The sequence below is a fragment of the Podarcis filfolensis genome, assembly GCF_964270895.1.
Source record: "Podarcis filfolensis genome assembly, chromosome: 2".
NCBI classification, from domain to species: Eukaryota; Metazoa; Chordata; class Lepidosauria; order Squamata; family Lacertidae; genus Podarcis; species Podarcis filfolensis.
The window spans coordinates 23588097-23604360 of NC_139605.1; the positions used below are offsets into that span (position 1 = coordinate 23588097).

Consider the following 16264-nt stretch of genomic DNA (forward strand, 5'->3'; position numbering starts at 1 on the left):
TAGGCATGAGTAAATTAGGTTCATTCATTTCACTGGGTCTACTCTGAAAGAACTTAGTTGGCTGCGATCCTTGAATCCCTGTATCGTAATATTGATTTATGTGTTTTCTCCCCTCTTGCAGCCAAGTATATTCTGTTCATTTCCACCATATTCCATGTTGTAGCTAGCCATTGTTTCAGCCAATTCATATTCCAGCTTCAGCAGTTACCAGCAAGAAGTTTGGTCTTTGTCAAAAGGTTCCAAACTAACTAATAATGCTTTGCATGAACCGTTCCTTCCAGTTAACCCTTCAATTCAAACAAAGGGCGTATGGAGACTGTATATTCAATCATTAAACCAACAGCATAGAAATCATTTTCCGAAACAAGACCACCACCCAACGGAACCACCAGATGTGCTGAAATTCAGACATGGCTCCTGAACTTTAGTTTGCCTTTGGAGTGAATTCCTCAACTTTTCAAGTTTTTTGTGCACAAGAAAGCAGTCTTCCACATACAAGCCTTGCGCAGTTCTCACTACAAGCCAGTGTTGATTTTTAATGTTGGTGGCAATGAGGCAAAATAGTAAGAGCCCAAACTCAGCCTTTGGCTTGGGAGCATCAGTGGTGTAGCGTGGGTTGTCAGCACCCGGGGCAAGGCAAGTAATTTGTGCCCCCTAACCCGTGGATTTGCGCCCCCTAACCCATGGATTTGCCCTAACCCCAGATGTTGCACCCGGTGCGGCCGGCCCCCCCTGCACCCCCCACGCTACGCCACTGGGGAGCATTGAGCCTGGAAACAGGGAATAGATAGAGGCAAAGCTTGGTTTTTATTTTCCTTTGCTGACTGAGTCATTGCTCCCTCTGGCTGTTACTAGGGTGATGTCAACATGGCCTTCTCACACCTCCTTGAGCCGCACGGTGGGTCAACATGACATGTAGCCCGGAGCTTGAAAATGCAACAGTGTGTCTTTATGTTCTAAGCACTGTGCTTTTAATTTCTAAGAACTGTGCGCAATCAATAATGATTCAGTCTCACAGCACCTTTTGCTGCCCAGTCATTCCTTTCTTCTTCACACAAACACTCCCCTCAGCAACTTCAAGCTTTGAATACCTATTTACCTTTCTATATAGCAAAGAAAAAAGTTCCCTTCTTTCCCTTTTTAATAATCCTAGGCTACAAACCTATGCTTGTAAATGGGAATTCGTTCCGCAGGGAAAAAAAACATGTATAGGATTCGGCTGCAATTATTCATATGCCATTGCAGTGGTTAGCACTGCAGGGAACATCTTTCTTTTTATAAGCTAAGGCTTTGATAGTCTGCGCTCAGGCCCAGTTCACACTGTTCTGCCAATCGCTGTTTGTTTTCTTCCTGGATTGCATGAAGCTTGTGGGAATGGTAGGTCTGAATCACTTGCCCTCAGCACAAATCACAGTTCTTTATGCTACCTCTCAACCAACATTTAGAAATTTGCAGCTGAGGGCAACATACAGAACTGTGGTCCCAATCCGTTATTTGACAGAACTGTGGTCCCAATCCGTTATTTGATTGGTTGCCAGAAGCTCCAGCTTGTCTTCCAGCCGCCACCGTGCTTTCCGTGGAGTCAGGTGCTAATATTGAAAGGCTGTGAAGGTACGCATGGGGTTGTTGCCGCAAATAAACCACAGTTCATGCGCAGAAGGCCACATATAGCCCTTTGGATCTGCTGAGCGGATTTGAACATTCCCCACCCCCTATAGTTTGGTAATAAAAAGAATAAACAAACTAGTTTCCTCATTCTTTTAAGATAAGGGTTGCAGCTCGGAGCATCTGCTTTGCATGCAGAAAGTCTGAGGTTTAATCTCGGGCACCTCCAGGTAGGGTTGGGGAAATTTTTTGCCTGAAACCCTGAGCCAGATTTAGCTAAGTAGTTGTGCTATCGGAAGCCAGTGCAATGAGTCCCATTAGTGCAATAGGATTTCCACCCCCTTTCCTCCTCCTGCCCCCTCCATGAGCTCCAGAGGGCCTTGAAAACCACCAGAACAGCAGACAAAGATCATTCCATCAGGCAAGCTGAAAAGCCCAAAACTTGTCAATGTAGTGCTATGCAAATGTTTAGTGTTACATCCAAAGGAAGCCACCCCGGGGACCCAAATTAGGGAACTTACCAGCTCCTAAGGGACGCGGGTGGCGCTGTGGGTTAAACCACAGAGCCTAGGACTTGCCGATCAGAAGGTCGCCAGTTTGAATCCCCGCGATGGGATGAGCTCCTGTTGCTCGGTCCCTGCTCCTGCCAACCTAGCAGTTCGAAAGCACATCAAAGTGCAAGTAGATAAATAGGTACCGCTCCGGCGGGAAGGTAAACGGCATTTCCGTGTGCTGCTCTGGTTCGCCAGAAGCGGCTTAGTCATGCTGGCCACATGACCCAGAAGCTGTACACTGGCTCCTCAGCCAATAAAGCCAGATGAGCGCCACAACCCCAGAGTCGGTCACGACTGGACCTAATGGTCAGGGGTCCCTTTACCTTTTTTACCAGCTCCTAAATGCTATTCAACTAAACAATTTTACAAGTTTTGCTAAGGTACATGTTTTGAAAGTAACTATAATTGAAAACAAGACCGGGGCCTTAAAAAAAGAATAAATGATCCATAGTATTCTATAATATATGAATCCTTTTCCAAATATGTCTATGTGAAAATCATTACTATCTACTATAATTTCTTTTTTTAAAAAACCCTCTTTAATATCCTTTTTTAAAAAAAATAGTTATTTTTCTTTAGCATTGCTAATGTAATTTGCATCTGTGAGCTAAATCTAATTTAACTTTGGTAATATTTAATTTAATATTGAAAAGCCTTTTGTCAGGAAAAACAATTGTATCTCCATTAGAATCAATCCTAATACAAAAGAAGCATTAAAAAGTTTTTAAAAAGGTGAATGAATAAAGATTAATGATTCATTTTTCTTAAAAGATTTGAGATACAATTTCCATTTTCCAAAGGAAAACATTGTAATTAGAGGAATCTGCAAATTGAAATTAGCTTGCCTCTTCATTTTTGCCATTAAATAGAGTATTTAATTAGCATTTATAGTATTCAGGTTCTGAATTTAAATATAAACTAGAAAAGGACTTGAGTCACACTATTGTTTACATGCAAAATACCTAAATTGAATCTGCTGACAATGTGAATTAATTTTTTTCCTAATGATGCAAAGCACATTTTCTGAAATGATGAGTGAAAAATCTTACTTTAAAAACCCTTTTCCTAATTTGCATACATATTAATCCCTGTTTAAAAGATACATTAATTATCTTCATTAAGCACTAGTAAATGTATTTTGAACTTCTGATAATCAAGTTTGGAAACTGTGGCCCTATTTTCAGTGCAACATTTAGTTAGCATCACTGAGCTATCTTCTGGATAATGCTTGTCTACTGTTTGTGTCACGAGGGTAAATCCCATTTGCCTTTTTAAAAATTACAATGATTGCAAGCTCTTGTGATTAAGGAGCTAGCACTCATCCCCTAGAGTCTCCTCTGAAGCAACTGGGTACTTCAGAGACCACTTAATCCAGTATGTTAAAAATACCAATTTTGGTTTGCTGGAAAAGGTAATCAAGATCAAATCCTAATGCAAAAGATGGAGTGCTTTGAGGTTTTTTTCATTTATTTAGATAAGTAGAGGTGATTGGAATGTGTTAAGTATGATCAGTATAATGAGTAGTTGAGATTGTTGGAAATCCTATGCCTAATTTCAAAATTCTATATCAGAAGAGATAAATAAGAGTAAAAAGTTATGTGGATAGATTAATAGGTTTGGTTGGTTATTTTTTTAATGATTCTCTTCTATTCAGATGTTCCATTGAGATCAATAAGGCTTACTCCTGTGTCAAGTAGGCATAAGTTTGACTTTCTCTTAGTCTCATAATTGCATTGTCACCTCCCATCTACCCAGATGTAAACTGGTTGCTAATCCAGACTGGTGCAATCAGTTGAACTGGAATGATATTTTCTAAGTAGTAGTATGCCAGTTACTTGTTAACATGCCTGCATCGATGCATATGGTGGCCATTTGGCTAGAAAGCTCTACAGTTGTTAATCTTAGCTGTAACTACGTGTTAAACATGGTTGTAAGAATTTGCCTAAGAGAAAGGAGTAACCATGTGCACACTCATTTCAGTCACTGGATAGCTGGATTGAGCTACTTCACAGCTCTTTAATATTTCTGGGATTATAATACTGCACAATAAACTAGAAGTGGCGTTACAACTGTTATCAAGACCACATTATTGGCACAACTACAGGTGCCACACAGGGACGCGGGTGACACTGCGGGTTAAACCAAAGAGCCTAGGGCTTGCCGATCAGAAGGTCGGTGGTTCGAATCCCCGAGACGGGGTGAGCTCCCATTGCTCTGTCCCTGCTCCTGCCAACCTGGCAGTTTGAAAGCATGTCAAAGTGCAAGTAGATAAATAGGTATTGCTCCGGCGGGAAGGTAAATGGCGTTTCCGTGTGCTGCTCTGGTTCGCCAGAAGCGGCTTAGTCATGCTGGCCACATGACCCGGATGCTGTACGCCGGCTCCCTCAGCCAATAAAGCGAGATGAGCACCGCAACCCTAGAGTCGGTCACGACTGGACCTAATGGTCAGGGGTCCCTTTACCTTTACCTTACAGGTGCCACATAATACCCATTCTGCATTATAAGAACACAATTATTTAGTGTGGCACTTAGGAACTCCCTGCCTCTTGAGATCAAGCATACACCTTCACTGCACTATTTTCTGCACCTGCGAAAATGTTATTGTTTAGACAGGCCTACTCAGTCTTGTGCTACCTTAAAGACTTCACCAAAAATGCCAAAGGTTTTTGTGGGTCATAGTCCACTACTCAAAGCTAAGTCCCATTTCAAAGTAATTCCCATTCCATTTAGTCTGAACTATTCTCAGTGGTAGTCTTCAGTCAGGAAAGGTTTCTTCTTGTGAGGTTTAAAATGCCTCTGCTACCTCACTGCAACATTTTTGAAACTGCTCATTAATTGGTTTCCAAGACCCTCCCCCTCCCCCTCCTGTTGGCGTGGGCAGAATACTTGGCCGCGATGATTTCTAGAGTAAGGGGCGTTGAAGAGCAAATGTACCTGAAGTGATTGCTGTGGGGATGCTATTTAAGTGCAAATGCACCTAGAATTTTCATTGGGGCAGGAAGGAGAAAGCCAAGATTTCTGCTAGTGAACAGCTTGTTCTGGGCTAAGCAGTTTAAGAACATAAAGTAGCCTGCTTCCATAGTGGCCTTCAGGAAGCTCACAAGCAGCACACGAGGGCAAGAGCCCTCTGCTGCTGGTATCCTCCAGCAACTGGTATTAAAAGGCATGCTGCGTCTAGTCTTGAGTTGGTCTTTAACCACCATGACTAGTAGGCCATGATTGCTTTATCCTCCATGAATTTCTCTAATCTCCTTTTAAAGCTAAGTTGGTGGGCTAGCACCACATCTTCTGGAAGCAAATTGGATAGTATGCCACAGCAGTGAGAAGGAGAGGCAGGGCAGAGCCTGGACGGAGGTGGGAATAGAATCTGGTACGGACATCCTGAGAACCTCCATCCCAGATTGCTTGCTGCCGCCTTCAGACTCTACCCTGCTCCCCACCTCTCATAGTTCACCCAACCTGAGCCATCTGCTCAGGGATCTTACAGGCCTTGTCCATTGTGATTACTTCAGCTTGACATGATTACTTCAAAATTACTTCAAAGGGCTATAAGAAACTACTGCTGCAGTTGCCAGGAAATGCCCTACTCCAAGAAGAGAGCAAGGAAGGATGAAACAAGTTTTCTGTTCCATGTTTCACTTAGGTTAAAGTAGCAGGATGCATATGACACTTACTGGTTGGAAGGAAAGTGTTTTGCAGCTGAACTGGGATAGTTCTGAACCCACAAATACAAATGGAATGTCATGCATTATTTTTATGTTTCCCTCCCTGCTTTGTGCTCTTCTTTTCCTCTTACCCTCTTGTACTGTGGGGTGAAAGTAGTACAGGAAGCTCTGGGGAAAGGCAAAAGTAGAAATGTGGGGAGTTCACCTGCCACATAATCCTGCGGCAAGATCAAGCCCTATGGAACAAGCAGGAGAATCGTGCTAAGTTGATTTTCCTATAGAGAGATAGCATTACTGTTTAGTTCTTTTTCAAGTTGGATTTTTATTTTATTTTTTGGTCCAAAAAACAGGAGAAGGGAGCATGGGGGAAACACAAGAGGGCTTTAATTTGCTTGATACTTTATGTGGATGAGCTGTAAAGGAGGGGGGGGACCTGAGTAAACTAAGAATGAGAATTTCACAGAAACAGCCTTTCTCCTCCTCCTCCTCTTCCTCTTTAAAGCCCTAAACGGCCTCGGTCCAGTATATCTGAAGGAGCGTCTCCTCCCCCATCGTTCTGCCCGGACACTGAGGTCCAGCTCCGAGGGCCTTCTGGCGGTTCCCTCACTGCGAGAGGCCAAGTTACAGGGAACCAGGCAGAAGGCCTTCTCGGTAGTGGCGCCCGCCCTGTGGAACGCCCTCCCATCAGATGTCAAAGCGATAAACATCTACCTGACATTCAGAAGACATTTTAGTGTATCTTTCATCTTTGTTGGAAGCCGCCCAGAGTGGCTGGGGAAACCCAGCCAGATGGGCGGGGTACAAATAATAAATTATTATTATTATTATTATTATTATTATTATTATTATTATTATTCATCATTGTATCCCGCCCATCTGACTGGGTTGCCTCAGCTACTCTGGATGGCTCCAGCCACTCTCTGCCTTGTGAATATTATGTTTTAGAAATCACAATTTGCTAGGACCCTCAGCACCTAAAGTAAAGCCTCTGCAGGAAACAATAAATTGTTTCCACCTACTATGATCTGAAATTCATGAAGCATGTTTCCTCAGCCTCTGTATGAATGGGCCAAAACAACCATTATCAGCACCATGTTTACAGGGAAATATGGTCCAATGTATTAAATTGCATTTTGTTGTGGGCCTGAGCCTCCTACCATCGCTCCCATTTCAGATTCTGTATATGGCTACAATGAAAAGTTAAATTGTTTGATTGTGTGCACTTATTAGGATGCTCATATATCTATTAAAATTAGAATTTTGTTTTTCATCATATTTTGTGTAAGCTCTATTTAAATTAGTTTGTTGCAGAACAGAGTTGCTTGATGGGTAAATTGGTGGATCAGATTCAATGTTAACAAGTTACTTGTCTGGTATATTGTATTATCAGGCATAGTTTGATTCAGACGTTACACTGAACACAGGTCCAAGCTGTCTTCTCATGTACAAATATTTGTGTGAAAGAGACATGTTGATTTGTACAGATTAACTCTTGTGTACACAGGTACCCAAACTATACACTCACTGAATGGTACCTGTGAATAACTGCATGAGCATACAACTCAATGTGCACACTTGCACAGATTGTACGTTCGTCGAATGTAACATGAACATCCCTGTGGCTGTGTTTTGCAACCAGACTGATACAAATGGCCCCTCCTTTTGTTGCAAACACCATAGCGTAGTTCTCGCTGATTCAGTAGTGAAAATAAACATTAATGCAATGGTCGTTGATCGTATCTCATGCACAAAAAATGTGGGGGGAAGTGTTTTGTTTTCTCCTCATTTAAAAAAACAATAATTTAATATCGATTTAAGTGGCTTCAGCAGAAAGCAGCATGTAAACTGACAAGCATCGCATCAGGCTCTCCATTCCAGAATTCCAATTAGGTGTTTGAGCGGCAGATTGTCAGCACACTGGTTATCAGCCTTGTGTGATTGTAGTATAGTGGGGCCTAATTTGGAGTCAGGAGCCTATTGCACCCCCACCCGCCAAACACTTTCTAAATTTCATACACCATCATTTAGATTCTGTATTACTCTAACGGAGTGGGCTTTGTCTCCCCTACAAATTTTGCCTCTCCTTGGTGTATTGACACAGGGAGGAGGTATTACAGAGGGGTTGGGGTAAGCAAACCCTGTTCCGAAGCTAGAAAGGGGATGTTAATTAAACACTGTATATTCCCCCACACGCCTCGCTGAAATATAAATGACTCATTTGTTAGTCAACTGAAATTATCTTGCCCCGAACATCTTGTGCTCCTGTGACAAGGTTTGCCTGCGCATGGAAAATCACTTGTGCTGGCCATTTTCCGAGTTTTCTAAACTGCTGTGTTGCTTTGACATGTTGTTCAAATGAATTGTATTTTCTGCTAGTCTGAGGGAGGAGGGAGAGGAAGGAACTTAGCTATTTCAGGCCGCAGTCCTGTATTGCCAGATAATTTAGGTTTTAGGTGGTTTCGTATCTTAAAAGCTACGTTTTCTGAACTTAAAACTTCTTTCCGAGTCACATTTGAAGACTGCCCTGTCCACACACATTTGTCCATAGTTGCTGCAAGCAATTCATATGCAGAGAGTCATGTTTGAAATCATTTTCCTGCATGCTTGTCCACTCATGTGTTAGTGTTACATGTAGCTTGGGGTGCTGGTGATGTCATATTCATGTGGCATGCAGGGGGGATGCTGATGATGTCATATTAAGGTGACATGCAGTGCAGTGGCACACAGGAAGGAATGTCACCCTCTTCACATGGGTCACCACTACAAATGGTATATTTAAACTGGCCCAAAGCATGTGCTCTTCTGAAATCAAGTTTTCCTTTGCCTTGATATTCTATCAGTGTTAGGCATCTTCTACATATGTATAAGGGCAGGTGGCCATAACCATTTTTTTCCCTCATCTCATAAAAGATAGGAAAATCAGAAGCTGGGTTATAGCAAGTCAGGCCGTTGGTACATCTAGCTCACTTTTGTCTACTCTGACTGGCAGTGGTTCTCCAGGGTTTCAGGCAGAAGGCTTTTCCCAGTCCTGAGATGCTTGGACCTTTTGCATGCAAATCACAGGTACCTTCAGTGAGCTACAGCCTCTTCCTCATGCTAATTCCTCAGGCTAAGAAGCTTAGCTCTCTTTGTTCCTATAATTTCAGTCATTACTCCTGTTTGAATTTAAAAGTCTCCTTTATTCTAATGATCTAGTCTAGAACTCTGCTGCCTAATTAGGAGCTCCTGCAAATTCCTAATTCTAACGCTTCAGATGTTTCGATATGCCTTGATTTTGCAGACATTCTGCATAACAAATGTTTTTCCCTCAGCAGTCTGACTTGCTGTATTTTGGGACTGGGTTTGAAACTTCAAAGGTGTCCTTGATTATTCCTGCCCCCCCCCCACCCCTTCTCTCTCTCCCTCTCTCTTTTTTCTCTTTTGCAAATACTTTGCACAAAGGTGATTTGACTTGGTCTCTCTTTTGATCCGATACATTTTATGACCTCTTACAAAGTTTGTATAATCATCAGTTGAGAAACTGCACTAAGCTGTTCTTTCTTACTCCATTTGGAATTTGTAGTAAGTATTTTTTTCTCTGCTTAAAAATACTGAACAAGTGCCTCATCTAGCCTATGACTTCTAGGCTGATTTCATGGATCTCAGTGGATGGAATAACAGAAGGAGCCTAGACTATCTGCCTCCTGCCCTTAAATAGCACATCTGGTATCTACATGGCCCTTGTAATGATAGGGAGATAGGGTGTTTGTAATTCATTATGGGTTATGTGCAGAGTTGGAAGACAGGCCTGCGGCCAGAAATGTTGTGTACCTAAGCATACCTTGGGGGGAATGGGGATCATTTCTCAATGCAAATCAGCAGAAACCTAACCATAAATAGTGGAGTTTAATTCTAAATCGAAATGATGTATTACATTTTTTTAATACCACCAGATGCCCTAGTGTTTCTCAGCTGCCCCAGTACTTTGCCACTTGCTGGTTAAAAAACAATGGAAGCGGACTTCCGGGTTGGCGCCATCGCCGAATGGCGGACTCCCTCCGAGCTCCGGAGGGAGCCGGCTCGGCAGGGGCTGGGTTTTACCGCACCGGCGATGCGGGGACCCTTAGAAACCACGGCCACGGGGGCCGTGGACTTGGAGACTCGGCTAGCACCGCTAGCGCCCTCCCGACTCGTGAAGGAGCCTTTTTAAAGGCTACGGATCGGGTGCCGGGGAGAAGCGTGGTGCTTTGAGTCCTCTGCCATCCCTGCCGAGCGAAGCCGCATGCCATCCGGCGGAGAGCGCTGACTTCTTCCATTGAGAATTTGGACTTTTAACAACAACCCGTGAGTAAATTGGAAATCGGGTTTAAAAGAAGAAAAATTTTTGGGATTTGAGACGAGCGGGGGGGGATCTAAAAAGGAAGTCAGTCCCCCTCCCTATTGTAGACATTTTAAAACAAGGATTGGGAAGCCAAGGCCCAAAAAGAACGGTATCTTTGCTAAATTAAGAATTCCATGATGGGAAAGTACAAGAATTGTGCTGGAGGAAGAATTGAAGGAGAAGGAAAATGCACCCCCCTCCCTGGGAACCGGGGCGATTGAGGAGTGAGCCTGGTGAAAAGAGCCGGTGATTTTGACAGCTGTCAAAGTAGCTGTCAAAGTCGGAATATTAAAGAGGATTTTATTACAAAGACCTTGCTGGTCAAATTTGTTACAACTTGATATAATTTGTTAAGACTTGAATACAAAATGGCGAAAATACGGAGAACAATCGGATTTTTGGAAACAAAGTTACAACAACCCCCCTAGAGGAGTTTCGGGACATTACAAAGATGGGCGTAAGCTGGGAAAAATACAACACTCCGGAATTTCACAGAACTGGTTATCTCCTGGGAAAGCTGCAAAACGGAAACTGAATCTTGTCTACAGGGTGTTTAGACTAAAAGGAGACAACAGAATACCTTACTGAAGAAGGAAGGGACTGAACGCAAGTTTTTGTTCCTGAATAACAACAACCCATGTAGAGTTACTAAACTTCTGAATAAGAAAGTTTTAGCAGCGGAACAAGAGGAAGCTGGACTATAACCTTGAAAGAACAATGGGGGGAATTTTATAATTTGACATTTTTAAAGATTTAGGAATTAATTTTTAAAGAAAGTAATCCTAGAAATGGGAAATAATTCTGCAAGGAGTTGGGGGAAAAATGGGATTGATGGACTTAAGATTTCCAGGCTGGAAACATAGATTGGAGGATAAGAGAAATTAAACCGGGGAAGGGGAGGGAGAATTAGAATCCAAAGGCTTGCAACTATTTTCTGAATTGGTTTTCTTTTTTCTAATATATTTTTTATTTTTTTATACTTTTATTCTGTGTGCTTTTACTTTAATGGGAAAAAAGGGGGACATTGTGGAAAGAAAAGGGGGTGGGCTATGGGGAGAGATCTTTTGCTTTTTTTTTTATCAAGGGTGTTGCATAAGGTTTGTATAAATTTAAATTTGAACAATGGGGTATATAAATTGTGCTTTAAATCAGAAATAGAACTTGTGGAAACAACAATATGAAAGGGGAATACGGTAGGGGTGGGGGAAGGGGGGAGTCCCAGAAAGTGGATGTTTGAAAATAAGGTTCTGAATGTATCTTCATAATTTCTTTTCTTCTCTTTCTGTATTTTGGAAACTTCAATAAATATTATTTAAAAAAAAAAAAAAAAAAAAAAACAATGGAAGCCAGGAGCATGATTCTAGTGACATATTGGATACAGTGCTGACTGTGAATTTTCCCTCTGCAGGGAAGCTGCCTGGAACGCCCCCAAAGGGAGCAGACATCTCCACACACAACTCTGGGACAGTGTTGTGGATAGTATTAATGTTGTTACAAAAGCCGGGCTCCTGTCCCTCTCTCTGCCAAGCCATGGCAAGAGCGCATGGGATCTCATACACACACACAGGGTCTATGTCCCTTTGGATAACAGAAGACATGGTGGAGACTGTTGTGCTTTAAGAAATATGGTTTTATTCACATATTTACACCTTCAGCATGGAGGGAGTCCATTTACACCTTCAGCATGGAGGGAGTCCAGATCTTACAGCATGGCCCAAAGCATTGCAGGCAGTCCTTCCTTGCCCCTCACCCTTTCTTCTTCCCAGAAGCCCCTTGCGCTCCTCCCAGAGCAGTTACCCTGGCAACCTTCCAAATCTCCAGTCTCTGGTCACACCTGGTGCTAGAAGTTTGGCCAGGCTACCCAGGAATTCCTTTGCAGCTTATAATCTGCCTTCATATCACCAATAACCCAAAAGCATAGCATTTATTAATTTTAGTGTTTAGGGGGATGCCCCACCCCCACAGTTCTGCGCCCCACCATGCAGAACTGTCATAAACAAGATTTAGGATATGCATTCAAAATAAAGCACCTTCATTCATTAAATAACTCCATTCCATTTGGACAACATTCAGCATTATGTGAGTGGACTTCCCATTCCTCTTGTCTGCACCCCTCCAAAAGCTCCCACGTGGGGGTCATGGGGAGGGGGAACAGAAGCCTCCTACAAACAGAAGTCCTTTCTGTTAGTGAATGGACTCCACTGGATTTCACCAGTTGTGTTTTAGGTCAGGCATGCGAACTCCTTTAAAATGGTTTTAAATTTGAGCATAAACATTAAAAAGTTTTTTTTAAAAATCCCACCTTCCTGGTTAATTTGTAGTCCATAGAGCACATCCTCATCCTCCTTTTTCTTCGTTTTCATAAATCCCTTATGTCAAAAGCTTTTCACTCACCACTGAGTGTAACCTGCACAGATGTTCCAAGTATTGATTAAATACATGGAGGGGGAAAGCCTCACTTGTTCCAGCCCTGCCAGAGGTCACAGAGAGAATAATTACTCTTAGCGGACCTTGTGTGTCATCCCAAATAAGGTTTCACAATTTCCTTTGCCATTCTCAGGGGATGGTGTTGGCAAGATGGAGGAAAGAGCTGTGTGCTGGATTTATCCCACTATTAATTTGTAGTCAGAGAGCCATGTAAATGCATTATGGCACTGGCCACCTGAGCATTCATTTGGTTCTACAGTGGCAGACTTAAGTATCACCCTCCCTCCAAGAATCCTGATTTAGCCAGCTCAGCCAGGCTCTTTAATGGGAAAAACTTTACACTGCAAGAGCCTTGATTTTAAAGAAGTGGTTCTGCTTGTTTTGCAATGCCTATGTATATATTAGCTAAAGCTGCGGCTCTGATGATAAATAGAACATGGGAGTGCATCACATGCTTGTACTCAATTCATCTTGAATAACCAACTCTCTCTGATTCCATACTCCCAGTTGGTCATCACCTTTCCCCCCACTCTTAGCCACTCTAATGGTGAGTACAGCAAGGGCAGTTGATTTGAATTCAGTGTTATGAATATGTACCACTTATGTAAAGAGGCTTTTAATCTGCATTACTATACTGCATACTATGGAAACAGGAAGCTGTTTTGATTAATTGATGTGGGGCATGTGATCCTGTGTCTATAGCATTACACTCTATGCCATTGAATCTACAGAGTGAGGTACACTGAAGATCACTTATCCCAGATTAATTACTCTTAAATACATGTTCCCTGCACGTTTGTACAGCTAGTCAGGGTGGAAAAGAACACTAAAAGTATGGCTTTGTGACATTTTAGTCTGATTGCTCGGAATCCACTTGAGTTTTAGACATGCCCATGGAATAAACTTTCTACGCTCCCAGAGTACTCTGTCAAGCCAATAAAATGTATGTGAAATATATACAAGAATATGGTAGATTGTAGAATACATACGTCGGAAGCAGAAGGTTTCAGGTTCAATCCCTGACATTGTAGAGTTGGAAGGCACCATAAGGTTCATTTAGTCCACCTCTCCCCCTGCAATGCAGGAATCTTTCACCCAACATAGGGCTTTAACCCACAACCCAGAGATTAAGAGTCTCATGCTCTGCCAAGTGAGGTAGTCAGAGGAGGAGGGCTGTCAGCCTTGCCGTAAGTGCAACTATACCGACATACATGATATATGAACTCCTTTGGCACTTCATTGCACAATAGTATTCCCATTCTAATGTCCTTCTGCTGCCTGCTGGATCTTCCTTCTGGAAGCTTTCAGCTAGACCCTTGCAGCAAAAGCCTGTCAAAAAAAGGTGATATTTTCGTCCCCATTGTGTCCTCTGCGAAGGAGATGCTCACAGATGCTCTCTCACATGAGTGCAATATCACACAGGCAGGCTGGGAGTTCATGAATATTCAGTCGATTGGTTGTTCATGTGGGCTTTTCTCTTTGTGGGCTTCATAATTGCCCGAGCCCACATGATTTGCTCATAAAAGTCAGTGACTGATGACCCTAACTAATGCATTGCAGACTGCTGGCAGGTGTCGTCCTGAGATGAACTTCACCAATCACTGCTTCTCTATAGCCCCCATTTACTTCAGTGAGGCTCGCACATGCTGGTCTTTTGGTCATTTTGGAGTTGGCCTTGATCTGCCCCAGTTGCACTTCCAGGATGCAAATACTTCCTGAGAAGTTGCTGCCTGTCTATTGTTGTTGTTGTTGTTGTTGTTGTCTCCTATGACTGTGGGTGGAGCAGATGTTTAAAAAATGCAAAGTTATCTGCTTTATGTGGCCACATCTGTACATCCATAGCACATGTTGTTAATGACGCCATGGATTAGCAGGCAGTTTATTTCAGAATTCAAGAGTGGCTTGCTCTGCGTGCTGCAATTTCAGCAGGTAAAGTTTCATACAGCTCCCTCGGGCCAATACTGGGCCCCTACTGCTGGTGTCCAACGTATAATTTGGCCGTTCACTGCGGCAAGGTGTGGCAATTATTGCTTTCTAGTTTTTATATACCATTTTTCATTAAAAGCAAAAGACAAATAAATCACAAAGCAGCTTACAAGGCAATCCAAGAAAAAATTAAAAACACCATATGAAAACAATAAAACGTCAAAATAGGATTCCACTCAGTACCCTTCCACTCACTCAGCACCCACACAGATGAATTCAACCTATACATGCACATATTCACCCACGCTTAAAACACCCACCTCCAAACAGTCTCCCTCACTCTCAACAATAGCCATTAGATGCTGTTAAAAGGCGGTTAGGCAAATTCAGGGACAGCAGTTATGAGTCATGATAACTAAACTTAACATGCATATTCATAAGCAATGAGCCTCTGAATACTAGCTGCTCTGAAGCAACAGCGGGAGCATAGGAAGTCCAACAAGCCATCTAGCTGGTGGAGAAGTGCACCCTGGTTTTTCTACATAGCCCATACCCCTTTTATTTATTGGCAGTATTTTATTGTTTTTCTGCTTGCAAAGGAGTTGGTACCTGAGGAGGAGTTTCCATTTGTAAACACACACTGCTCTCTAAAGTCAGTAAATTCAGTGAACATTCTTCTTCTTATTTGAATTTACATACCGCCCTATACCTGGAATATGGATATGTGCATATGCCCTTTTAAACCTTGTTCACATCTGTAGTACTCCGACAGAACACTTGGCAATACTCAATGTTGTAAATTTGTTAATGTCATTGAGTTAAAAAACAACAACCACCACCAATTAGTGATGGAGGATCTTCCCTCAAAGTATAGTACTTTTGGTGCTAGTCCCACCCACCCGCAATTCCCTTTTGCCCGTACCCGCAATTCCTTTTCACAATGGCCTGTCTGATGTCTGAGATCTCACACAGTGATTGTTCCCTGAGGAAAGCCAGCCACAAAATAAAGCATATGGGGTTTAGGAAGGTTATGCTGAGAGAATAGTGGAACTGCTTCGCTGAGCACACTAGTCTCTTTCAAAGACAACAGAGTTCTCAGTAATTTGCAGAAAACATGTGTGGGCTGTCTGGATTGTCCTGGAATTGGAAAGGAGAATGGATACCATTTCAGCTATGAGATTGTGGAATTCTTTCTTGAAGCCTAAAAGTATTTCACTCGGTTTGGAACTGTATACTTCTGTTCCACATGGATTTGGGTGCTTGTTCAAATGCAGTCATTGAAAATGTCATTCTGTCTTCTGAGGAGATACCTCAAGTACCTTGAGCTCACAGTAATAAATAGATTATTAGGATTCATTGGCAGAGTAGGCAGTAGGCCCAATTTAAGTTCTTCTAATTCCAAATGGACTTGATTTCAAACTATATTATATTAGTATTGCAGGGTTTTTTTTTACTTTTGTTTGTGCTTATTATTTAATACCCTCAGTTAACCACCATCACCACCAAAGCAAAACAAAAGTGGATGCTAGGGAAGGAATGAAGGAAGCAGGAATCAAAATGGGTCTTGGGTGTCAAGAGGCAAGGCTTCATGAGGGTAAGGAGGGAGGGCTTTGGAGGACCCCTCCCAGTGAGTTCATGAACCCTCAGGAGCTGGCCTTGGGCCTATTGAGGTAGCCATGTCTTTGTGTGTGGTTCCTTCCTCTCTGAGCCCCTGCATAGACTTTGTT

At 42.5% G+C, this 16264-nt stretch overlaps 1 protein-coding gene and 1 long non-coding RNA gene across 7 annotated transcripts in view; one reads left to right on the forward strand and one right to left on the reverse strand.

Moving 5' to 3' along the window:
• Positions 1-16264, forward strand: part of PTPRG (protein tyrosine phosphatase receptor type G) — a 538241-nt gene that overhangs the window by 462150 nt on the left and 59827 nt on the right. The gene's annotated exons all lie outside the window — the stretch shown is intronic.
• Positions 1-16264, reverse strand: part of LOC310757482 — a 53451-nt gene that overhangs the window by 2435 nt on the left and 34752 nt on the right. The window lies entirely within an intron of this gene.